We start from the raw sequence: 26,217 nt of genomic DNA on the forward strand, positions 1-26,217 counted from the left end.
GCTGCTTGTATCTGCTCCTTTGCCTGATCCATACCCTCATAGATGTAGCCCATGGCTAATTTTTTCTCATCCACCAACTGTAACACCTTAACAAGGGGCTCACCAATTTTCATAAGCTCTGTTGCATTTTTCCAAAAAGTGTTGTCATAAAATTTCTTTTCGGCGTCTTTTCCATCTGCTCTATGAGTCCGCTAAGATGAATTCCAATCATTACTGGAAAGCATTTTTTGCAAGTTTTGTTGTTGGGAAGTGAGAGATTACAATGCGAGGAAGTAAGTTGCAAATGTTAAGATGGCAGGCCTAACAAGCTCCTTGCCCTCAATGTTTTTCCTCAATAGGCTCAATATCCATAAGTGGTTGTAGATGTATTTTGTGATACATTTGGCATGCTCTACAATGTTATTTACCCACTCCACTTTTCCTATGTCCTCAAGCATGACGTCTATGCAATGTGTAGCACATGGGGTCCAAAATATGGTTTTATATTTGGACTCTAGCATCTTTCCAGTAATAACATAGTTTGAGGCATTACTTGTGATGACTTGCACAACATTTGGCTTCCCCACTAGTGTAACTATCTCATCTAAAAGCTCAAATAATAGGTCGACATCTTTCACCCTATCAAATGGATCGACTAATCTAAAAAACATGGAGACAAGGAAATTTATGATAGTGCGGCTTTTTCCATCAGTCCATCCATCTGGCATGATTGAACAACTTGTTTTGGTCCATGACTCTTTAAACTCAATCAAATATTCTCCAATGGACAAAAGCTCTCTTTGCAAAAGAGCTCCCCTTAAGTCAAGCATAGTAGGGCCTTTGAAGCCTTTTCCTGCTACGAAAGCAACATCCCACATAACTTGGTAATAAGGTGAGGGAGCAACATTAAAGGGGATATTTGCATCAAATCACCATCTGACTATGTATTCAAAAGCAACATCTTTGCATTGCTTTTTACGGTAAGCATCCAAGGTGGGTTGAGTTAGACTTGGTTGGGAGACAGTGGTACTAGCAGAGGCATAGGTGGAGGAAGGTGTGAAATAACTCTTATTGTTCATCCTCTTTTTACCTTTGGCTTGAGAATGAGACCCAAGAGGAGAAGGAATATAACAGAAGGGGTCATGGAAATTGGCGGAAGGGATAAAGGAGTCTTCAAGGTGAAAATCATCAAACCCACTTGCTTCTCCCTTAGCCATAGCTTCTGCAAGTTCCTTCTTCCTTGTTGAAAATTCTCAAACTTTTCAAGGTATTTTGCCCTAATAGGCCCTATCACTTTATTTGGTGCATCATAGGGGGTTACTACGATGCAACCACATGAAGCAAACCCATCTACCTCAGTTGATGTAGCCACATGCTCCTTATTCGACCCCTTCTTCTTCCGATTTGGACACTTAGTAGCATAGTGCCCAAACTCATGGTAGTAGAAGCACTTGATCTTACTTAGATCCTCTTCGTCTTGTCACTCTATTCACTGTTCTTGCCCTTCCATGTGCCTTTCTTGCCTTTGGCTTTACCTGCAAGAGAAAGATTCTTCTCTTCCTTAGCTCCTCATGAGTGAAATCACTCCACAGGCATTCCCGATGAAGCAGTTTATCTTGTCCAGTAATCCCTTGAACGAAAGTAGCCCACTGCTTGGTAAACCCGTTTATAACAACTCGCACTAGTTCTCTGTCATCAGGCTTCTCTCCTACAATTGCTAGCTCATCACGAATGTTCTGAAATTTGGTGAGATAGGAAGTTACGCTCTCACCCATGTGCATCTTGGTTGTCCTCAATTTTTCCTTGAGAATCATTTTATGATTCTTAGAGGGATCCTGGTATAGCTTCACAATGACATCCCACATTTCCTTTGCGGTATCCTTACCGGAAACATGCAAAACTATATGATCCTAGAGTCCATCTAGGATCATCCTCTTGGCTTTGGCCATCTCCCTTTGGAACTGTCATAACTGGTTTGGATCTGAAGGTTCTGCAACACCTTTCTTTGCATAATCCTTTAGTCCAAACTCGTCCAACAAGAATGACATCCGAACTTTCCAAACACCAAAGTTCAAGGTGCCATCAAGTCTATCCCGATCTCTCAACCCTGCTTTGGCCTGCTCTCAAATATGAAATCTGTGTGGTGGTCGATTTTGTTCACAACTCTGATACCATGTAGAAATTCCATGAAATTCTGCAACTGCTAATATGAACAATCTAAATTAATTTCTTTTCATATAGACACAAAATTTCTCTACTTATTTTGTAGTGGAATAGGAACATAAATAAATACACAATCACACAATTCAACAACACAATTTTTCTAGGGAACCAAACTGGGAAAACCCTCTGCTTGATTGAGAATTTTATTGATAGAAGAATGAGCAATAGATCTCTTACAAATACAACTTTGTCTCAGTGGAGAATACAATGATCTTCCTGCTTGAACTAAGGCTGAAACAATCTGTAAGACCCTGATCTCCTTTCCTTCTCCTTTGCGTACACTCGGAGGCCTATTTCCTAGCACGAATCCTCCTAAATCCTAGGGCATAGGCAACTCCTATAAAATAGGAATTCCTCCTATTTCTTAGCGCAATTCCCAAGGAAAATTGCTCTCTACCAACTCGCACACAAGTCTTCTGCTTAGTACGCTCTCTCACAAGCTCACACACAAACTCGTGCTCAAGAATTGTTAGTTTTAGGCAACAATGGTATGTTCTATGCTTTAGAGCAATTTTACTTCAATTTCTTTATTAGCGTAGTATCAATATTCAGATTAGCAATCACATCAACATGATAGTAAATTGTAGATAAAACATAAACATAAACAGTAGAAGACAAGCCAAGACAAGAGGACGCAAGATGTGGCACCAGTCAGGGACAAACCCTAATGTGGGGAAACCTTTGATCAAATCTTCTTTTAGTCTTCAATAATTCAACAAAGAGAGATAGTACAATTTACAAATTTGATAATTTATAACAGCAGCAAAAGAGCCCTAACCAGAAAAGTCAACGCTGGTCAACAGGGTAGATTTGACCCTCAGCAAATCGGTCAACTTCAGTCAACTTCGGCCTCCAAACAGCAAGATAAAAAAACCCTCAAAACAGTCAAATTCAACCCAGTCAAAGTCTAGTCAAATAGCCCACCTGCGGTTAGCGCTAGCTGTAATCAACGCTGGTCAACAATCAATGTTTAGCCTCGATTTTTGTGCCCAGAAATGTGGCCTGCCCAAAAAGAGATAACCCTTACAAAAACACAGTCAAAGAAGGTCAACACATGCTGGTCAAAACTTGGTCAAACTGTCTAGAAATTCGGTGCCCTGAAATTTCGGCCTCCTGAAATTTTGCTCTCTTGAAAATTCGGCCTCCTGAAATTTTGCTCTCCTGAAATTTCGGACGTGTGGAGAGAGAGAGGCCCAAAAATCCATACCCAATCAATGAGGAGAGAGAGAGAGAAGTGTGAAGATGAGTGTGTCCAAATGAGGCTAAGTCACCTTCTATTCATATGCAACGTTGAGGATGAATAGATGTAACTGTTGAGCTTCTGAGCTTACATAAGTTTGCTGGCCGACCTTGACAATTTGACCATAATCAAAATAATTTCATAACTTCATTTGTACATGTCAGAATCGAATGATCTTAAGATCAATCCTACACCTCTCGGAGAGAGGAATCCAAGAAAAATATCACTTGTCATAAATAAGATGACCCATGTGGAGTTTGGCCCTAGTTGCCAATTTTAACACTCCCTCTCAACTAGCAAGAACTCCATTTGCTAATCCATGTGCCAATCTGTACTATCTCTACCATCAATGCACTGCTCTGCTCTGCCGAACTATGAAGAAGAAGAAGTGATCGAGAATGTGTCATACCATTCTCTACTGACCCAAAGTCAGTTCCAATCAAAGGAGAGTGTGTCATACCACTCTTACTGACCCGAAGTCAGTTCCAATCAAAAGAGAGTGTCTCATACCACTCTCACTGACCCGAAGTTAGTTCCAATTGATCCCAGATCAATATCAGTCATCCTAGGATAGGGAGTATAGTAGTACACGATGCGTCCATCAGTAGTACTATGGTCCCTATCCTCATTTCCCTACTCATTGGCCAGATGAGAGGTACTTCCCATGAGTCCTAGACTGCATGGGTAGCATGTCTCAATAGGAGAAGAATGAACAACTCATCCTGCCTACATGTCGCCAAGGGGTATCGCAGGGGAAGGCTGAACCACTCACCCTGTACACAACAAACCACTAGGGGAACGTTGAACCACTCACCCTATGATTGCTCATCGCTCCAAGAAGTACCCCAAGCTTCCCAGAGCTCCCAGAGCTCAATGTCCATCTCATACAAGACCTTCATAGAAGGGTCTCTCCACAACTCCAAGTCGTTCTGAGAAGGCCAAGAACTTGACCTTCCCCAGGGGCTTTGTCAAAATATCGACGACCTGCTCATCAGTCCCAATGTGATGGAGTCTGATTGCTCTGCGTTGTACCATATCCCAGATAAAGTGGTACTTGATATCTATATGCTTGGAGCGATCATGAAACTTGAGATTCTCTGATAATCAGATCCCACTCTGGTTGTTGCAGAGGATCACGGTGGTATCCAGCACATGTCCAAACAATTCACTGAAGAGCTTCCTCACCCAGACAGCCACAGGAGGCCATACTAGTAGCTATGTATTCGGCCTCAGCGATGCTCAAGGCAACTGATTACTACTTACTGCTTATCCAAGATATCGAAGCGGAACCTAAAGAAAAACAACATCCATAAGTGCTCTTGCGATCCACCACATTGCCAGCCCAATCGGCATCAGAATAACCATGCAGCCTCACATTTCAGGTAGTGTATCTCAGTCCATGAGTGATTGTGCCCCGAAGATATCTCAGAAGATTCTTGGCGGCAATCCAATGTATATGATGAGGCTCAATCATGTACTGGCTCAATGTGTTAACTGCAAAACATATGTTCGGATGAGAGTTCACCAAGAAACATTTCCCAAATCAGGTCCAACAACAATACCACATAACTTCTTAAAGTTAAGTTCCATCGGAGTAGTCACAGGCTTGCAGTCCACCATCCCAAATCTTTCCAATATCTTCAAAAGTATTTTCCTTGAGAGAGGAAAATTTCACCTGGCTTTTGCCAGACCTCCAACCCTAGGAAATAGTGCATCGGTCCTAGGTCCTTCATCTCAAATTCAGAAGCCAACTCCCTCTTACATTTGTGAATGAGAGGGTTTGCACTTCCATCAGCTCCATGCTTGATTTTGTAGAGCCACTTAGAGGTGACAACCGATTTGTCCTGGGGTTTAGGGACCACATCCTAGACATCATTCTTCATAATTGACTCGTATTTTTCATTCATAGCATCCTTCCATACTTGATGCTTCATGACTTCTTCGAATGATGAAGGCTCATTTTGAATGATAGTGCTCATGGCAGTCAAATATCCTTGATACCTGTTTGGCTCCTTTCTTTCACAAAAAGTCCCCCTTGGTGCAATGTGTCTCTCGACATCTTCGAGAGTCTCCCTAAGCCATGTGGGTCTCCTCTTGGAGGAGGAAGGCTCATCAGGCATTGTTTCGTCCTCTTTTTCACCCTGTGTCAGCTTCTTTGTCCTTCCTTGGGATAGGAAGGTTGTTTATCTTCCTGAGGGCCATATCTTCGTCAAAGGTGACATCATGACTTATCTCAACTTCCTTTTGACCAACCACATAAATTCTATATCCCTTAGAATTTTCACTATAGCCCACAAAGATTCCTTTATTCCTAGAGGCACCCAATTTGCTTCTTTTCTCTTTCAGCACATGAAAATATACGAGACTTCCAAAAATTCTAAAATAAGAGACATCGGGTTTCTTACTAGTGAACATTTCTTCGGGAGTCTTGGAGTCCAATGCTTGATGAGGGCATCAGTTTTCAACATACAAGACAATATTTGCAGCTTCAGACCGTAGGAACTTCAGAAGGCCTTGATCATGGAGCATGGCACAAATTGCTTCTACAATAGAACGATTCTTCCTTTCAGCCACACCATTCTGCTTAGGAATGTATGGCGTTGTAGTCTCCCTCTTAATGCCAACTTCTCTGCAATAATCTTAGAATTCATTGGATTTGTACTCACTCCCATTATCAATCCTCAGTATCTTGATTTTCTTCTCGGATTGGTTTTCGATCAAGGCTTTGAAGTGTCGGAACCAGGTGGATACTTCATCCTTCTTTTTCAAGAAGTAGATTCAGGTCTTGCGAGAATAATCATCCGTAAAGGTGAGATAATATAAGTATCCTCCCAAAGAGTTTACGGGCATCATACCAGATATGTCGGAGTGGATCAATTGCAATATATCTGTGGTCTTGCTATTACTTGAGGGGAATGGTCCCCTTGTAAGTTTTCCTTCGACACATCCCGGACATACACCTTCATGCTCTACTTTGAACTCGGGCATACTTGTCACCATCAGTGTCACATCGGGTAGGGCCTTATAATGAAGATGGGAAAACCTCCGGTGTCATAGTTCAGATTGTAGAGATGTGTTACAAGACATGGCTCCCAATGGACTTCCTCCAACTTGATACAAAGTGTCAACCTTGAACCCAAGAGTAAAAGCATCTTTAAAATTTCTTTTCCAAACACGTACCTTTCCATCGATGAATGCCACCTTGAATCCTTTGTCCTCCATGGCTGAAATGGACACCAGGTTCTTCTTGAGATCAGGTACATATAGTATTTCTTGCAAATGAATACTGTTACCTTGATTCAATTGAAGGGTAACATTCCCTACTCCCTTCACTGGATAGGTGACATCGTCTACAAGGATGATCTCCAAGTTTGTCTCCTTTTCTATCAGATTAGAGAGGGCTTCCTTGTATCTGGTGAAGTGCCTTGAGGCACCACTATCAATCAATCAATTTCCTAAAGTGTCCAGAGGAGAGGCAGTGGAGAGGGCCGATATAAGATAGTACTCTTTTTGCTTATTGTTAACAACATTTGATTCTTCATACCTGGAGTTCCTTGATTTCTTAGAGGTTCGACCATTTCCTTGATGTCCCGCATTCCTTTTTCCTTTGCCATTGGACCTGCCATTCCTTTGATTGTTGTTGTTGAAGTTGCCCTTGGAATGATTGTGATCACCATCATGCGGTGTGTCCCTTCTATTTAGATACTCCCTTGCATAGCGGCCAAAATTATTGCAAACAAAGCACTTGCCCTTCCTTCCTCCCTTAGATCCAGGCTTTCCATGGAAATGACCTTTAGACCCTGCATTATTTCTCCTTTTGGCATGAGCGGAGAATGCAATGGGGTTGCTTCTATTAGAAGGCATTTTTTGCTCCACCATTCTTGTTTCTTCTTGAATGCATATTGACATCAATTCTTCAAACCTTAGAATTCGATCATTGTTGAGGACGGTGGTTCTAAATACATACCACTTAGGTGGGAGTCCTCCAAGGGTGGTGAGAGTAAGTTCCTTGTCGGGAATGACTTCTCCAATCGAGAGTAGATCATTCTTGATCTCAGTAATCCTCAAGAAATAGGATTGAATATCCTCGTCATTGTCCTTCTTAATATCCTTCAACTCATTCTTGAGAAATAGAATTTGATTAACATTATTAACCTTGAACATGCTGACCAACCTATCGTAGATCTCCTTGGAGGTCTTCAATTCAAAGATGTAGGCCACCAGATGCTTGTCATTGGAATCCCTGATAATCTTCTTTGCTTTGACTTCAGCCTTATTGTACTTGGACTTCGCAGCAGCTGGTGCATTTGTAGGAGGTTCAGGGATTTTACCTTGCACATAGTCCATCACTTCTTTTTCTTCCAAGGTCAAATCAAGAGACATCTTCCATCCATGACAGTCAGATTTATCATGGAGCTTGTCTTCAACCGGAAAGTAGGATGAGGAACCCATTGAACCTTTTGTCCTTGTCCAACAATCTTTGGTGATTGCTCTTTCACTCATGCTTGGGCTTTGTCTTTACCTCAACTCTGATACCATGTAAATTTTAGGCAACAATGGTATGTTCTATGCTTTAGGACAATTTTACTTCAATTTCTTTATTAGCCCAGTATCAATATTCAGATTTGCAATCACATCAACATGATAGTAAAATGCAGATAAAACATAAACATAAACAGTAGAAGAGAAGCCAAGACAAGAGGACACAAGATGTGGCACCAGTCAGGGACAAACCCCAATGTGGGGAAACCCTTGTTCAAATCTTCTTTTAGACTTCAATAGTTCAACAGAGAGAGATAGTACAATTTACAAATCTGATAATTTATAACAGCAGCAAAAGAGCCCTAACTAGAAAAGTCAACGCTGGTCAACAGAGCAGATTTGACCCTCAGCAAATCGGTCAACTTTAGTCAACTTCAGCCTCCAAATAGCAAGATAAAACAACCCTCAAAACAATCAAATTCAACCTAGTCAAAGTCTGGTCAAACAACCCACCTGCGGTCAGCCCTAGTTGTAGTCAACGCTGGTCAACAGTGAATGTTTAGCCTCGATTTCTATGCCCAAAAATGTGGCCTGCCCAAACAGAGATAACCCTCACAAAAACACAGTCAAAGGAGGTCAATGCATGCTGGTCAACACTTGGTCAAAATGTCTAGAAATTCGGTCTCCTGAAATTGCGGCCTCCTGAAATTTCGCTCTCTTGAAATCTTGGACATGTGGAGAGAGAGAGGCCCATAAATCCATACCCAATCAATGAGGAGAGAGAGAGAGAGAAATGTGAAGATGAGTGTGTCCAAATGAGGCTAAGTCACCTTATATTTTTATGCAACGTTGAGGATGAATAGACGTGACTGTTGGGCTTCTGAGCTTACATAAGTTTGCTGGCCGACCTTGACAATTTGACCATAATCAAAATGAATTCATAACTTCATTTTTACATGTCAGAATCGGATGATATTAAGATCAATCCTACACCTCTCAGAAAGAGGAATCCAAGAAAAATATCAGTTGCCATAAATAAGATGACCCATGTGGAGTTTGGCCCTAGTTGCCACTTTTAACAAGAATAAATACAATTGTGCCTTCGCTCCTCCTTATAAGCAATTCAAATGGCTAAATCTGGCAAATTATATTTGAGGAAATTGATTTTGTGATTGATGAGTTAACTGAGTTGAACTAACTCATGCAACTCGTCTCATCTCAATTCTAGAACTTGAGATTCAATCATTCGTCCTTTTATTAAATTAACTCGCACTAGAAGACAACAAACTCGGCCTTCCACTTCTGCTCATTAGTTAACTGCCTCATAACTCGTCCTAACATTTAGGAATAAATTCTAAGTTATAGGAATTCGTCCTAACTTATAGGGAACTCGAGCATGCTAAGGAGAAACTCGTTTTGGTCCCTTTGATTAAGGTACAAATCAAGGAACCCTTTCTTGCTATCATTTTCAACAAGTCCTATGCATCATAGTCATGACTAAGTCACTTACTAAAAATGGAAGTAGGCAGCCAACATTGCTTAAATTTTTTGACTTTTGCCAGGCAAAGAAACATGAGAAGACTTTGAAAAAATTGCATGTAAGGCAAGCGGGACAGGGGATGGGAAAAATGACTAGAACAAGAGAGATTGAAGTCCTGGAACAATTTTTAAAACATCTGCTTGCATAGATTCCTCTAGATGTCCCTGATAAACCAAGGCAAAGTGTTGTTAATATAGTACCTTCTGGCACAAAATTGATCAACATCAATGTGGGAAATTTGAAATGCTTAACTACAAAGTTCTTAGTAGGGCTGCTGCCCAAGGGTGATCATAATCAGCAGGTGAAAAACACAATTTGCTCCAGCAGTAGCTATCATTTAGTCCTAAAGGAAGGAGATTCTATAAAGGCTGGTAAAAAAATATGAATCCCAGGAGATCATCAAAGCATATGATAATGATAAAACTGTTGTGACAGGTGAAATAGAGGTTGAATGCATGGCCAAAGGCAGAGTTTGCTTCAGCAGTAGCACATATTTGTACTATTGACCTAGAATTGATCTATAAATCAGTAAATGATGACTAATGCATGATGGCATCTCCAACCGGCATGATGGTTATTGGGCTGGAAGAATTGAAGAAGGGTGCTGGTACTCTCGTTATGGCAGCTACAAAGGACACTGTAAGGATTGAAGGGAGTTTCTCATTCTTGAAATAGAAGGACAAATTGTGTAGTACCTGAACTTGCAATTGCTTGAGGACAAGCAATGTCGGGAAGGGGGGACTATAATGTTCCCTTCTAATTAATTGGCATATGGAGGACGAAGAAGCCAATCCAACCCCGTAGGCTATAGTTAATGATAAAGGGGGAAACCCATTATCCAATGTTTTGGGGCAACATTGGGTAAATTTGGGGTAATTGGGGCAAATCTTGTGGAGGGAAACTTGTAACCCCTCACACTAAAATAATAAGAAGAGACCTCATAAGGAATCCATAAATAAGAGAGAGATGAAATTGTTTCAGCATCATTGATTGGTTGGATACCTTTGTTTTTGAGTTGAGGCTCTTAGGGTTTTTAAGACCCCTTCTTTTGATTAGTGTCGGTGCAGATGATCCTACCCTAGCTAATTTTTTGTATTGTCTCTAAATTGTTTGGCATAATTCTCTAAGGTATTCTCTTCATTTGATTGTGACAAGCAAGAAGAGTTCCGCGGATTAATTAGGACTCTAGGACGCTGTTTGTGGCATATCATTTGTTTGCGACAAACTAAGGATTTTGGAGAAAGGCATTTTTGTGGCTTTGATTGGGTAATCTGGGTTTGCCTTGTGATTGCGTTGAGGTGTGAAGGCCACCACAAGAGTTAGGGCTACCATTCCCAAGTAGACCGAAATTATGATTTGCGCAAACTCTGAGGATGATTATCGGAGTTAATGAAGTTATCTGTGGGATTAAACCTTGGCAACAGAACCTTCCAAGTCGCATTGACAACATTCTAGGATAGCTAGTTAGTCATCCATGTACTAGTTAACCTAGTTTGTGGGCTGCAGATTGATTAAGGATAGCAGAGGACATCCGATGCTATTTGTAGGACAATGGCATCCTTTATTGAGCTACAGAGGAATGGTTAAGCAGAACTAAGGGTTTACTAAACAAATCTAAGGTTGCAGACCCTCTTGATTATCATCATAGACCCTTCGAATGACCTCTGTTAGCAACAAAAGGAGGTTTAATCCGAGTTAGTACTACAGATGAATCACAAGAGCCAACGAATCTCATCCAATACTCACAGTAGCATGTCCAGACAATAATCTAAGTACAACGGTAGGTTGAAGATCAATTGGGTAAGTGTATCCGCTTCTTCAGTCTAGTGGGAGCCACTTTAGCGCTGCTAACTAAGATCTAGAAACTCACCGAGATAACAAACTCATCTTTCGAAGCGCAACAAGTCAAATTGTGGTTGTAATTTAGTGAGTAACAAGTGACAACGAGGAGGCAGCCAGTTGGCTAATTTCTGAGGTCAGGATAAGATTAGTAGGCTAGTAGGATTGTTAACAATTTAGCGGTCATTGTGTACCTCTATTGTAGTGTGAAACTTGAAGAATTGTGGATTAAACCCTACATGTATGAAGGGTTGGTTTTATGTTTACGAGCTATGGATGGTATGAAATACAATCTCTAGCATGCTATTGTTCGTAATTGTTCAATGCTATATCTACAAAAGGGAGTAAATCTACGAGGGTGACAAACTAATGTATCCTGTCGATGTTACTTTCTATTTATTGTTGCATCTTGATTAAAAGTGTATAGTTTATTGTGTTATTAGTGCAATATTTCTTTACGCTCTTGATAATCCCCAAGGGCAAAAAATCCCTAGGTGCATTATATACAAGGGCTCCCTTCCCGGGATAATGGCCCTTTGAAGAAAAATACAAATACAACAATAAACCTAGAATTGGTCTAGTTGATCAAACCCTTCTGGTGATGTGTTCTTTGATTTTTCTAGTTGATCTTGATCATTCTCCCTTTGTTGCCCCTTGCACTCTTTGTTGAACCTTGCACACTTGGATGAAAGTCCTCATTCACCTCCTCATTGTGATCGCACTCTCACTGTGTCTTGTGCTCAAGATGTATGTGTCTTCTTCCTTAGCGTAGCCTTCGTTTTATACGTTTGAGTTATTGACCAAATCCACAACCAGAATCTCCAAAGTGATTGATGGTTGAGATTAGATCTCAACATTGCTTGAGATTAATGGTTGAGATTCATCTAATTCACTAATGCAAATAACCTTTGCATTTCATTAGATTAATTCGTTTTATCTTATAAAAGCCAATTACTTTAATAATTAAAGTAATTGTTAGGGTTAAGGGTCAATTAGGCGACTTTTGCATGCCTAGACACTTAGGCTTATGCAGAAGCGCCCACTCGAGCTACAAACATCAATAGAAACTTGGGCAACACACTTGATGAAACCCTTTGAGAGCTCCCTCTCTTTGGTACCATGTTAACTTTAGTCGATGTTAAGCAAATTTGACACTTAGGAAAATTAGCCTAAAACCTTAGTATCTTAAAACTCCAATCAAAACAATAATTGAGTATTACGTTAATCTACATACACATAATGTTAGAACGTGAACAAAAAATATGAATAATTGATCTCTCAATCACATCTATCTTATATTGAAACCTGAAAAGAATGAATACTCTGCAATAGCTTAAAACATGGAATGGCTAACCAACACAATGGTGTCCCCGAGTTTTCTTTATAGACATAGTGTAAGACCCTTAGCTTGATGGGCGTGGGCGACCTTGCCCAAATCTTTGATGAAACTAGAGTTGGGGTTGCCATGACACCCATAAGGGAGCAAACCAAATGATTTGGGGCACTCTACACTTATTAGGCGAGGCAATCATCTTGGGTGTGCAGATACACCAAGGGACTTGCCTAATCATGGACCACACAGATGAGGCATGAGGTGGATTGAGCAACACTCCATTGGTTGCGATGGCATGATCGGTTGAGTGGGCGAGTTTGGTTAGTGTACAAGACATTCGGTTGGGCAAGAAGATCACATAGATGGGACTTGGAGAAATTTGGGGATGGCATGCACAATGACATGGTGTGATTGACCCATCGCATGACGTGGTGGGCGAAGGTTGTAGGACACCAGGCGCACATTATTGAGTTTGGTTGGGTTTCCTAGATGGGGAAGTGGACACATGGTGGGGGTTGACACAAATTACATTAGGTTAGCTAGATGGGAAAGCGAGCACTCGACAGGGTTTGGCACGATATGGCTAAGAGTCGGCTCAAAGTTTGGTTAGCTGCAAATAGGAGAGTTCAGACTCTATTGGACGAGTGCATGCGTAGGACATTGGCCAAGTCATATCACGTGAAGTTGGGGTTTCCCAAATAGGTGCATGTATGTGATGAGGGGTCAGTTTATGCCACATGGAATGGCACCACTGTTTGACGAACAAGTTGGGTGCAAATATATATCGCGTTGCGATTGGAGTGGAGACCATCAATGCACAACGCAACATGACAACACACATACCATATCAAGAGTGCACCATAGTCATAAGGCGTGCGATGGGTAACTTGCACTGTGGTTGTTTAGCGAGAAGGCAAGGCGCACAACATGCATGACCTGTGGAAAAAAATGTACTATGATATGAGCTAGGGTGTGCATTGCCCAAGTTGTGGGTAAAAGGGTGGGTGTGAGATAGGGGAATTTTGTACGTCTTGTGCATGGCACGATTGTGCCGAAGTTGTATCATTGTATTTCTTGTGGAGGGGTGTTTCCCGAGAATGTAAGGCAATTGTAAACTGTTATGTTATGATTGTACCGCTGAGTGTTAGGTACAATTTGTGTTGCTTGAGCTAGGAAAATCTTTGTGCCCATATTCTTGTGTTGTGCATGATTGTTGAACCTTTGTTTACCGTTATAAATGTGCATAAGTTACATGTTTTAAGAAAAAAAGTGTAAGTGTTGAGAAGTAGGAGTAGTCAAGGGTTAGTACATTCCATGTGGACATACCAATGAGTTGGAACAGTTGTGGTGCTGCATGCCCAAAGGTCGACAAAGCACCTAGATTTGTGCGGGTCCTCTGAGGTTGTGATAGTCGGTATCAGAGCTTTGGTTCACTCTTCACCGGTTACGTGACAGTTGATTGAGTACATTGAGACATTTGGTATCAGGTTGAGATCAAAGAATAAGGTGGTGTAACAAGTGATACAAGTGTTCCTTTTTCATTCGATCAACCAAGGTTGATGAGTGAGATGAGTGACGCGAACGACGTAATGGAGAACATAATGATCCACAACGATGAGATTTGGTGAGAAGATTTTGAGGAAGTAGACCAAAGTCTAGCCAAGATGAGCAAAGATCGCCACACAATGGGATGTGTGGGGTGAAAATGTGACAAAGTTGCTAGCTGATATTGATGCTTGTTAAGTGCTAGAGGTTAAGGTAGCCTAGACAGGGAACTTCGCTCCAATGACATTGTCGCCATGGAATGATTCTCACAAATTGAAGATGAGATCAAACTCTGCATATGTTCAGAAGATCACTTTTCAAAGGATTGCCCAAAGAAACAGATGTGGCTTGACAGCTTGGAAGTGGTCCAAGAGGGTCGAGTTTAAGGCAGCTCTGTGCACTTTGGAGGAGACGCAAAGTTTGCAACAGGTTGAAAAAGAAGAGAATGGCAGAGTTGTTGCCGGATTGGAACAACCTCATCATCCTAGAAAGAAAGGTGAGTTACCTATGTGTTATTTTTGTTCACAAAGCCATTATGTGAGCAAGTGTCCATGGAGGGGTAGGTTAGTTCAACCAAGTAAGGATGCAATTGTGTTGGAACATAGATTACTTGAAGAAAGTTGGCCATATGTTCACGTGATTATGAAAGAAATACAAAAGAAGTTTAAGTGCAATTTATTGTCAGAGCCGCATTATGCAGCGGATTGTTCATTGAAGGGGAGGTTTGCTTGGTTGATATAGAATAAGGTCTCACATGCATCGAAGGAAGATACCACCTCTTTTTGATGAAGTCCCGTCCCAGTCAGCTTCAGGGGGGGTTCTTGAGGCCTTGGGTACACTTTCAACTTTCATGTAGGAAAGGGTAAAAGATGAAGGTTCATTGCGAAATGTGGATGAGTTAGGTCTTTAGTTCATACCCACAACAATGATGGATAGGAAGGTGGCTGCGCTAATGGATATGGAGACATCCCACAATTTCATCAATGAGAAGATGGTGAGGTCTCTTCATTGTGATCCTAGAGGTGGACGAGAGCTCGTACAAAACAATCCATTTAGAGGTGAAGTTGATTGCAGGTGTAGTTCACTCAACATCCATTCAGATAAATGATTGGTCTAGCAATATGGACTTGACGATTGTGTTGTTGGATGACCATGCAGTGGTGTTGGGGTATGATTTGTTCACGGTTGCTAAGGCAGTTCCATTGATATGAACAAATTGCTTGATATTCCTAGATGAGGCTAGGACAACAAAGAAGACTTCTTTCTGCGAGGAGAACAATAAACTTGTTGGGACATCAAACAACCTTGCGTGGAAGAAGAGAATAGATTTAATTCTCATGGAAAATGAAGTTATTGAATATGTCAAGGGCTCAATCTCCAAACCACCACAAGAGCAATCTCAAGCACTATCAAAGTGTATGAAAGGAGAAATAAGGGCACAAAGAATCCTTATTGAATGAATCAAGGATTCTCTCATTCCCTACGTAGCAAAGTTGAAGACATTGAAAAAAATCTATGACAATTTGGTGGAGTTGTTTTCTGTAAGTACTGCAGTTGAAATAATATCGTTAAGAACCAAATTATACAAGATGAAAGTATTAAGAGAAGAAGGGGTAGCCTCATATCTCATGAAGGTATCTCAAATAAGAGATCAACTACAAGAGCTAGGAGAAACTATGTCAGATCCAGAGATGACCACTCTTGTACTCAATGCATTACCAGATGAATGGGGCAACTTTGTATCAAGCATCTATGGAAAGAAGGAAGCCACTCCATTCAACGATCTATGGTCATTATGTAAGATTGAAGAAACCAGATTAAAAGCGAAGAATGGTGTTGGATCAAATGAACAAACACAAGCATATGCAACTATGACAAGGAAGAAAGGGAAATTTGGAAAGTTTGAGCCTCGAAAGAAATTTCAAAAGAAAATTGACATGTCTAAGATTCAATGCTATGAATGTAATGAATATGGGCACTTCAAAAGGAATTGTCCTAAACTCAAGAAGGACAACAATAAAAGAAAGGAAATAATTGAAGCCCATGTGACTGAAGAAGTAGAAGAACCAAAAGAGAAGAAGTCAAAGAAGGAAGAAGTAAAAGAACTCTACTATTAAAAGGTCTCTCAGACATTTAGTTTATTTTTTAGTATATAGAAGTTAGCAAGTCATGGTAGGAAGCACTACAATCATGATAAGATGCAATATAGCAGTATTGAATGATTTCATATTAGAAGCATTGTTGGGTAGCGGAAGCCCCGCGCAACGGTTAGGAGGTTTGAAGCCGGGCATTTTGGGGTAAAGTTAGGGTAAAGACTCCGCTGAAAGCGCGGAGCGCGAATTATAATAGGTTGAGTCAAAGGGTAGTCCGCCTGAAAATAATGTAAAGAAATGTAAATAAAGTCGGCCCTCGCAGGGATCGCAGGCAAAGGAAGGGTATAAATAGAGCGAGGCTCTATGGGTAGAAAAAGTTAAGTTTGGATAGAAAATCTGGAATATGGAATGTAATGGGTTTTTGAAGAAGATAGTCGGAAAGCGTCTGTAAGTCCGAGTCGAGGGTTGGGGTAGTAGATAGAGGCTCTGCAGCTATGTGCGCAGAGGCCTGGAAAGTCCGCAGTTGTGTGCGCGGACCCCTGCAGCTGAGTGTGCATGGTGGATTTGTATGTATTGAGGATAAGTGGAAATAAAGATAAGTTTTTTCTGAAATTCTGTGTTCCTTCTGATGTTGTCGCGAATCTGACTTTCATAATATCTGTTTAATTTAATCTGCTTATTGTATGAATGTATGTAAATTTGGGTTCATTTTAATGCGCGAATCAGTTGCATTGGTTAAATGTTTGCTTAAAGACCCTGTTGATTTGTAACCACATCCTCCAATACAATAGCGCACAAATAAGAAAGACATAATCAATCTGGATCGGTGCGAATACGGAGCAGCGTGGAGCTGTAAAGCATTGCGCGAAACCTCCAGACCACACCAAGACATCCCTAGGGTGCAGAAACCTGGTTCCAGCACCCTCCCCTGCTACCTTGGGTGAGACCTCAGTCCGCGCTCCACGCGCTGTTGTTGAAGCTGCGGGATTTGTTTGGCTAAATAACTCTTTCGAACCTGGGTCAGGCCCAAATAAGCCAACAAATGGTTCTGTTGTTGGGACCGGGATCTGCCTAAGGGGTGTCCGATGTGGGAACATTGGAATCCTACGAAGAAAGAGCTTGAAGATTGGTGGGATTTGAAGCTTCACGAGTTTGCGATTCAAGAAAACAGAAACTCGCGGATATCGAAGGAATAGTGGTTGGATTGCTATATATTCACGGATATACACGAGATCTTCTTCGTAACATTTCCGATAGAATTGTACGAGTGGATTGCGAAGTTAGCTGATAGCATGGGGAGGTGCAGATTAGACCAGCCGATAGTGTGGACTTCGGAACTGGTGCGCAGGCTGGAAGCCACCAAAGATAGACTTGCGCGCGCGGTAGACCACTGGTTAGATCAGATCATAGGGGGATTTATCACTGAATTCGCAATAGATACAACCGTAAGTTACAACGAAGCAGAAAGGCAATTTCTCCAAGGACCGCGGGGTAGGTACATCAAATCATTGAATACTTGGATTAAGATGCTGTTGTGTGAAAAACAGATTTTGCGCGTATATTGATGTCTGGAGTAACACGGAGCGGAAGGGGTTATCGAAGAACAGGAGGAGTAGAGAACAACCCTTTGATTTCTATCTCGCGGGAGAGCGAGGAGGATCTCGCTAGGTTCTTGCCAAGAAGTGCGGTCTGATTGATTAAAGAACGCTTCCCACTGATACCACCTCCATCTACACCGCCACCCGCTTCACCCACGTCGAGTCCATCCACACCAACACCACCTCCACCCCCTCCACCACCGAAAGCTGGGATGGCGACCGCAGTCAAGTTACCGACATTTCAAGGTGTAGGGAATGAAGAGCCAAGTCGGTTCTGGTTTGTGATAAAATCTGTATGGGACGCGCAAGGCATAACAGATGAAAACATCAAAAAGGCTACGCTGGTCAGTGCACTACAGGACCGCGCGCTGACATGGTACATAAAATACTCAACCGACCATCCGAATGAGGGAATAGCGGCGATCCAGGATGCACTTAATAAAGAGTTTGGCCGACCAAAGTCTGAAGCCCAGTCGGTCATTGGGTTCAAGGAGATAGCAATGTTGCCTGGCGAAACTCCGTGGGATCTGGACCAAAGGTTAAAGAGTACTATTCGCGAAGCTAACATGACTTTGACAGATGGGCAACATTGTGTGTGGTTTGTGGCGTCATTGACACCCCATCTGAGGACGACTTTGTCACAACATAAGATCTCAACCCAAGCCGAGGCACTGTAGATAGAGATGAGGTTACATGCAACTTCAAAACTTGAGCTTGGAAGTGCAAAGCTTAAAGCAGGGAAGAATGTCCCGACCAGAGGTACGTCCGGAGGCAGGCTGTATTAAATGTAAGAGCCAAGCGCACGACAAGGACCATTGTCTTGTCTTCGCGAACTATCTGGCGGGAGGAGGCTTGATGCCGTTAAAAGTAGAGGTACAAGCAGGACCGAGTGTCGCGTCTGCGCTCTGGTGCGCGATTTGCCAGGTGGGAGGGAAGCATGCGACAGATAACTGCCACCTATTACAAAAGTATACCCAGACCTCACAGCAGTTGTATTGCAACTTTTGTCGATTGGTAGGACATGATGAACGAACGTGTCGAAGTTATGACTTAATGCTAGAAAGAACCCCAGCCTACCAGGTGTAGACTGAAGTGCGGGGAGGATTTCAAGGACGCAGCCAGGGAAGAGGATTGGGGCCCGGACGGGGCCGTAGACAGTTAATTTGTTATAATTGTGGTGGACAGGGACACTACGCTCGCAACTGCACTAACCCAACCAGGATCTCATGCCCCTACTATGAGCAGTTTGATCATGAATTGGTAGACTGTCCAACCTTAATTGCCCAATTGAGCGAAAAGGGAGTACTCCAATCTCCACCAACCCAGAATATCTAGATGATGCGCGCGGAACCTCGCGAAGAGGACCCTAGTATAAATATGGTACTAAGAAGCGGTGCAACTGTAGGAGGGAATGAAGGCGGGAAGAGGTGCGACACACCTATGCAGGAACATAACACTGAGTCGGAACAGGGGAAGATGGGGCCAAGAGAAGCTCAGCAGAGCTTCGCGAAAGCTTCTACCCCAGGTAGGAGGGATCAAATGGAGTCAGGAGTGGACCCCTCCATGATCACTACCTTTCTTGAAACTTGCATGAAATTGTTGCGCGATCATAAGGCTGTTCAAGGATTGCAAGAGTTGATCACCAGGTGCGCCGGATCCAGCGAACTCCAGGTCGTCCGGAAGATAGGAAGACATGCTATGCGCACCAGACAAGAGATGAGACTGATAGCGCAAATCGGTGACTATGAAATGGATCAAGTCATCCTGGATTTAGGCTCGGATGCAAATGTACTGCCTAAACAAACTTGGGAGCGTATGGGCAAGCCCGCACTGCAATGGTCCCCGATTCAATTACGAATGGCCAACCAACAAAAGATCTTACCAATGGGCCGATTGCAAGGAGTGACGGTGGATATCGACGGTGTAAGTACCCAGACCGATTTCAAAGTCATAGAGATTGTTGATGACAACAATCCTTACCCTGCACTGCTCGGAATTGATTGGGCCACAGACATGAAAGGGATCATTAACTTAAAAAGACGCAAGATGACATTCGAAAAGAAGTCACTACGGGTAGTAGTTCCGTTGGACCCAGCGGAAGGGGAATGCTACACCGAACCCGTACGCGACGAGGAAAGTGACGACGAACTGGATTGCATTTATCAGATAACAACGCAAGACCCAGATCGAGTGCAGTCCGCCAATAATAGAAGAACCTCGTGGGAACGTGATAGCATCTGCACCATGGATTCCGAGGAGGAGGCAGAGTGATGGCAGAATCGACTACAGGCAGTTACGACACTCAACTGCAATATGGTGACTCGGTCGGTACGACGCGTAACGACAGAAGAAAGACCACGACCAGAGGAGAATGGCGCTACAGTTGAAGCGCAGCTCGTCCTGCCCGGTACATTATGCATAATATAGGAGCAGCCCAGTGTGCCGAAAGACAGGTTGCGCGCACTTGGAGGGGAGTCGCAGAAGCTGGGATATCAGCGACGGTTTCAAGTCCGGATTAGAGGACGTGCGCGGTGGCCACGATGGCATAAAGCAGTAGTTCGAAAGATACAGATGCACATCAGACGACTGACAACCCAACTGGACCTGCGCGGAACACAGGGTCACAAAGCCGGGAGGGACCATCTCTCTACAGCCCAACCAACCACTGCAGGTGCAGCTCACTCCACCGGTGACGACATCCACGACAGAGTTCAACAGCTTTGGGCAACCATTCTGCATGGAAAACTACGACTTGATGAGTTAGAAGAAACTGGGGCCCAACTCCGCGCACGAAGTATGAAGCTGGACAAAGCAATTGCGGAATTGCAGTTAGAAGTTGCCTACTTGGATTACGGAAAGGAATTACCAAAGGAAACCGATGTGGTTGGCTCTCCTACCCTGTTACAAGCATTGACCCTGTTAGCGTGACTGCACCCGAGAGAACAGGGATGCGCGCACCATAATTCAGTAGTAGAATCGAGGGAACGTATAGGGTGCTCGTGACCCGGGCTAGTCGGGAAACGGAAGACCCGTACTAGGGGTTCGCCCACCTGACTATCCGTAGGAGACCTAGTCCCAGCACCCCATGCAGTTGGAAGAGGGCGCGGGATGATAAACCAGGCTACTGTAAAGTTGCGTGACAGAACCACTGCATACATACAAAAACCGCATCTGCGTCCCTGGGGATTTGCTGCCGCGAAGGAAAGATGGAAAGCGACTGTTGCAGGTACTGTTCATGATATGATGACCCATTTAAAGCACTATGAAGCCGGCGGCGGGCAATTAAGGCAGAGGAATAACCGCCAAAATCGCATTTATGAACTATCGCAAGGGCAAGCAGCCAATTTTGAATGTCGAACCATATATAATCAGAGTCAGGGTCACGCCACCACGTCTTACCACTCTGCAAGAAAACCGCCCTGCGTCAACAGCATGATGAGTGACGAGCAATTCAAAAATAGTCCGTGGTTTCAGGAATTGCCCAAGTATTACCAAGATGCCATCCTGAAGGCACAAGATCCTACCGAGCTCCCCAAATCTCCCCAGACGCCGCGAACCAAGAAGGATCCCCAGAGCCCAGACCTAGTAAGAAGGTTGCCCTGGCACCTGCAATCTGGAAAATTCACGATGGAGGAGAAGGCTAAAACTGTTATAATTGAAAGCGAGGAAGAAGACGAGGATCCTCTCACACACATCGAAGAAGTTCTCCCTGAAGAAGATCCCATATAGCCAGCACGGCGACCCAAGTATGTGCCGCCAAGCAAAGGGAAGGCCAAAGTACTTGCAAATCTGGATGAAGTCGACTCTGTAATCATCACCCCGTCGCTACCAAAAGCTGTTCCAGTGGAAAACTCGGTGGTTGGCTGTGTTGCGACAATGAAGTTCGAAGATTGGGACCTTGCAGATATAGTAAAATTTCCCCACCTGGCGACGGACAAACTAATGGACCGGAAGATAGAAGGGACGGTGACAACCCTACAGCCAAAGGAGTGGCTACAGGAGGTGGACAAAGTTGGATTGCTCTGTCTCTTGTCGATTCCTCACTTTCTTTGGCCCCCTATCACCATGTTGGTCATAAAGCAGTTGCTCTGTTTAGTTCATGAGGACATATTATGGGTTGGTAAACCTGTCCGTATCACAGCGGAACTTGTTCATCGGGTTTCGCACCTCCCCTGTGACGAGAGAGACCCTTGGGATATTACTGATAAAGGTAACGATGTCTCGATGATAGAACGACTGAAAAAGAAGTATCAGCTCGCCAAGGGACAACGAGGGTACATCATTGATAGTATCTTAGACAACGCAGTCCGTGTTGCAACCCAGTTGCTGGCAGAGAAAGTCATGAGGAAATGCCATGGCACTGAGGTCCTTGTCGTAGTTATCGCTCTTGCTAAGGAATGCGTAGCCGATGTAAGGTTCAATTGGTCGTAGCTCCTTTGTGAAGAGTTTCAGACCAATTGCCGCAACGTGCAGGAGGAAGGCAAGACATTCCATTATGCATGGCTGCTCTTGTCCATCATGCTGGTTGCCATTGACTTACCCGAGGAAAGCTAGTTTCCAGTCTTGGATCCGGAATGGCCTGAAGCCGCTCGATATGCTTCCCTTTGGGCGACAAGGGACGCAGGACGAATTCGCAATATCAAAATCTTTTGGGTATTGATGGACGTGACTGTGCGTCAGTGGATTAATAAGTTACCCCGCTTAACTGACGAGATCTATGAAAGCATGAAGCACATTGCCGAATTTAAAGCAGACATGCATCATGTCTACATCAGGGTGTGAAAGGACCCGGCCCAGGCATGGACCTCACTCCGGTTTATTGCCATTAATGACGTTATTGACGGGATTGTGGATACTTGGCCAGCGGCCTGGCGTGGACCCTTGGTGGAAGAGCGTGATGAGGCCGCCATTCGGAAACAAAAGGAGGAAGCCAAGCGCGCCGCACAACAAAAGCGGAATGCACAGTTTGCCGTGCAAGTTAAAGTAGCTCGGGAGGCGGCACTCGCAGCAGCAGGCAAGACACAACCAGGCGGGGAGACATCAACAAAGAACAAAGGCAGTCAGAAGGAAACCACTCAGCCGGCCGCGACAGATACTCCATCCACTACCACGGGGGTCCCTTTAAAGCGCTCAATGACACTAGAGCGACCGAAGCCATGGAAGAAGGCGAAGGCATCTAAGACAGACAACGAGGTGACCACCCTAACCAAGGGTGACTTGAATGACATCGAAAATGCTGTTCGCGATGCCACACGTGATGCAGTTGACGAAGCCATGTCCGAGCAGCAGATTGTGTTGGGGGAGCTCCGTACGCAGCTACAGACGTTAGGAATCCGTGTCGTGCCCACAAGTGAAAGTACTGCTACAAGGGGTTCCGGTATGTCAGCTACGGAACCATTACTGAAGACCCAAGTCACCTATTCTGTTGCAATTCCAGCAGGTGCATTGATCATCGACAATGCGGAGGATAGAGCTGTGTTGGGACGGCTTACAGGACTGGGACTAAACATAGCCGCTTTACCACGCGAAAGCTTGCAACAACTCCAGGACAGCGCCACGATAGAGCTCCGCACCTGGGAAGGCCGTACCGAACAAATCCTCCAGGAGCAGAAAATAAATCTCGAACAACTGCGCCTCCAACGGGACGAAGCCATCACACAGAACCATCAAGTGCAGCAGATTGTCGCGGAAGCTTGCTTAAGTGCCCCTGAGCTAGAGATTACAGCTGATCTCCCTATTGAGACCCAAATTCAGAAGCTGGCTACTGGGTTCCGTAACGCTAAGGAGGAGGCTGCGCGGATCCATCGAGAGCTTAGTGTGCAGATTGCAGAGTTAAAATTGCAGACTCAGCCGGCGACGCCCCTTGAGATCATGGAGCAGCGCAAGAACATCATCACCGTCGCTCGCGATATGCTTACAAGGACAATGAAGGAATGTATGGACCTGTTCACACAGTCGATTGTTACGCTCCCCACCCTTCAAGAGGATCCAACCCTTCAGCGCTTGGAATCCGAAGCTCGGGAGCTCCAGGAAGCCTATGATAGGATCAAAGGCACTGTGTCAACTATCGTTATTACGCAGCGCCTGGCTAAGATAAGGGAGGCCCAGGACCTAAAGATCCAAGTTGACGCAGCCCGACAAAAGGCAACCATGATTAAAGTTCGTCTCCAGCCATGGTTGGACGAGGCATTTGCAGTTTCAACCACCATAGAGCGCAGGGTAGCTCATATGCCACCATTGAGACAGCGCCGCTTGATACTGAGTTGACGGTCACACGCGTGGAAATGATGCAACGAATGACGAAAGAATTTGCTGCTGGTACAAGTGAAGCACAGAGGCTGCTAACTGCCCTACGCGAGAAGATTACTGTGCCAACCGAGTGACTCGGTACGAGTCATGATGATTGTGTTGGGGGACTGTTGGGTAGCGGAAGCCCCGCGCAACGGTTAGGAGGCTTGAAGCCAGACATTTTGGGGTAAAGTTAGGGTAAAGACTCCGCTGAAAGCGCGAAGTGCGAATTATAATAGGTTGAGTCAAAGGGTAGTCCGCTCGAAAATAATGTAAAGAAATGTAAATAAAGTCGGTCCGCGCAGGGATCACGGGCCAAGGAATGGTATAAATAGAGCGAGGCTCTATGGGTAGAAAAAGTTAAGTTTGGATAGAAAATCTGGAATATGGAATGTAATGGGTTTTTGAAGAAGATAGTCAGAAAGCGTCTGTAACTCTGAGTCGAGGGTTGGGGTAGTAGGTAGAGGCTCTGCAGCTGTGTGCGCAGACCCCTGCAGCTGAGTGCGCAGGGCGGATCTGGATGTATTGAGGATAAGTGGAAATAAAGATGAGTTTCTTCTGAAATTCTGTGTTCCTTCTAATGCTGTCGTGAATCTGACTTGCATAATATCTGTTTAATTTAATTTGCTTATTGTATGAATGTATGTAAATCTGGGTTCATTTTAATGCGCAAATCAGTTGAGTTGGTTAAATGTTTGCTTAAAGACCCTGTTGATTTGTAACTGCATCCTCCAATAGAATAGCACACTAATAAGAAAGACAATCAATCTGGATCGGTGCGAATACCGAGCAGTGCGGAGCTGTAAAGCAGTGCGCGAAACCTCCAGACCACACCAAGACATCCCTAGGGTGCGAAAACCTGGTTCCAACACCCTCCCCTACTACCTCGGGTGAGACCTTAGTCCGCGCTCTGCGGGCTGTTGCCGAAAGGGCCGGTAGCTGTGGGATTTGTTTAGCTAAATAACTCTTCCGAACCTGGCTCAGGCCCAAATAAGCCAACAAGCATGAAAGGATCGCTGAAGTAGTAGTTTGCATTGTTGAAGCAAGTTATCTAGCAAGATAGAAAGATAGATCATCGTACATCATCATCACTAGAAGGAAACATTTGTAGAATAAGGATCATCAAGGTCCTCCATTGGAATCTTTGTGAGAAGGTTCACCTCTACTTAGAAGAAGCGAGTGTCTCACAGATAGTCTACATTCCACCTAGCGTGGAATCCACAATTTATAAGGATGACTGTATGATGACAGAGAAGTGTAGCTTGACAATTAAAGCATTTTTGAAGCAAAGAAAAGTGAAGCCGCTGAAGGAAGTCTAGATGATCACATGAAGGAAGAGGTATGCATATATTTGTTAACTTTGATAAGATGGATAAAGCCATGTCATCATTTAATTGTAGGTAGAATGGTTAGAATGCTCTATCTCATAAGCATGATTGAAGAAGAAGGGACTCATCCTTATGAATAATACATGAAGGCATGGATACAACCTTGAACCCTTCTATATGATGACATGATGAAATCAACATTACATGACCTCATGGAGAATATGAGGTGGTTGGCAACCATTGTTCCTATGATAAAGGAACTATGTATTGAGATCTTGAGGAAGCAATATATGAAGAAGCTGGAAGAAGAGTTTGTAAAGATGTACCAATAGTCACTTAAGATAAGATGAGTAATCAACATCTAATAACAATAAGCATTAGCTATGACATCTCCATAAAGAAGTTTTGAATAGCCTGATGAGTATGATGAAGAAGAACTAGCTTGGTAATGAATGTCTTGGAGATGGGTTCGAATAGTATGTAGGATGTTGATGTTGCAGAAGTTGATGCTATGACAAAGGGCCATCATGAAGAGGTAATTATATTTTTGAAGTTCACTTTTTGATTTTTGAAAGCAAGCATCTGGTTGTGTTGAAACAGGGCTACCAAAAGAGGTTTGTAGAAATTCACCTACAACTCGTACACATAGACTTGGATGGAAAAACTCTGAAAGGAACATGACTTGGAAGTGGTAGCAGTATGAAGTATAGCCAGATGATGACGAAGAAG

This window comes from Pinus tabuliformis, chromosome 4_2, assembly GCF_031772625.1.
Source record: "Pinus tabuliformis cultivar Carrire ecotype Pingquan chromosome 4_2, CPIR1, whole genome shotgun sequence".
Taxonomy (NCBI): Eukaryota; Viridiplantae; Streptophyta; class Pinopsida; order Pinales; family Pinaceae; genus Pinus; species Pinus tabuliformis.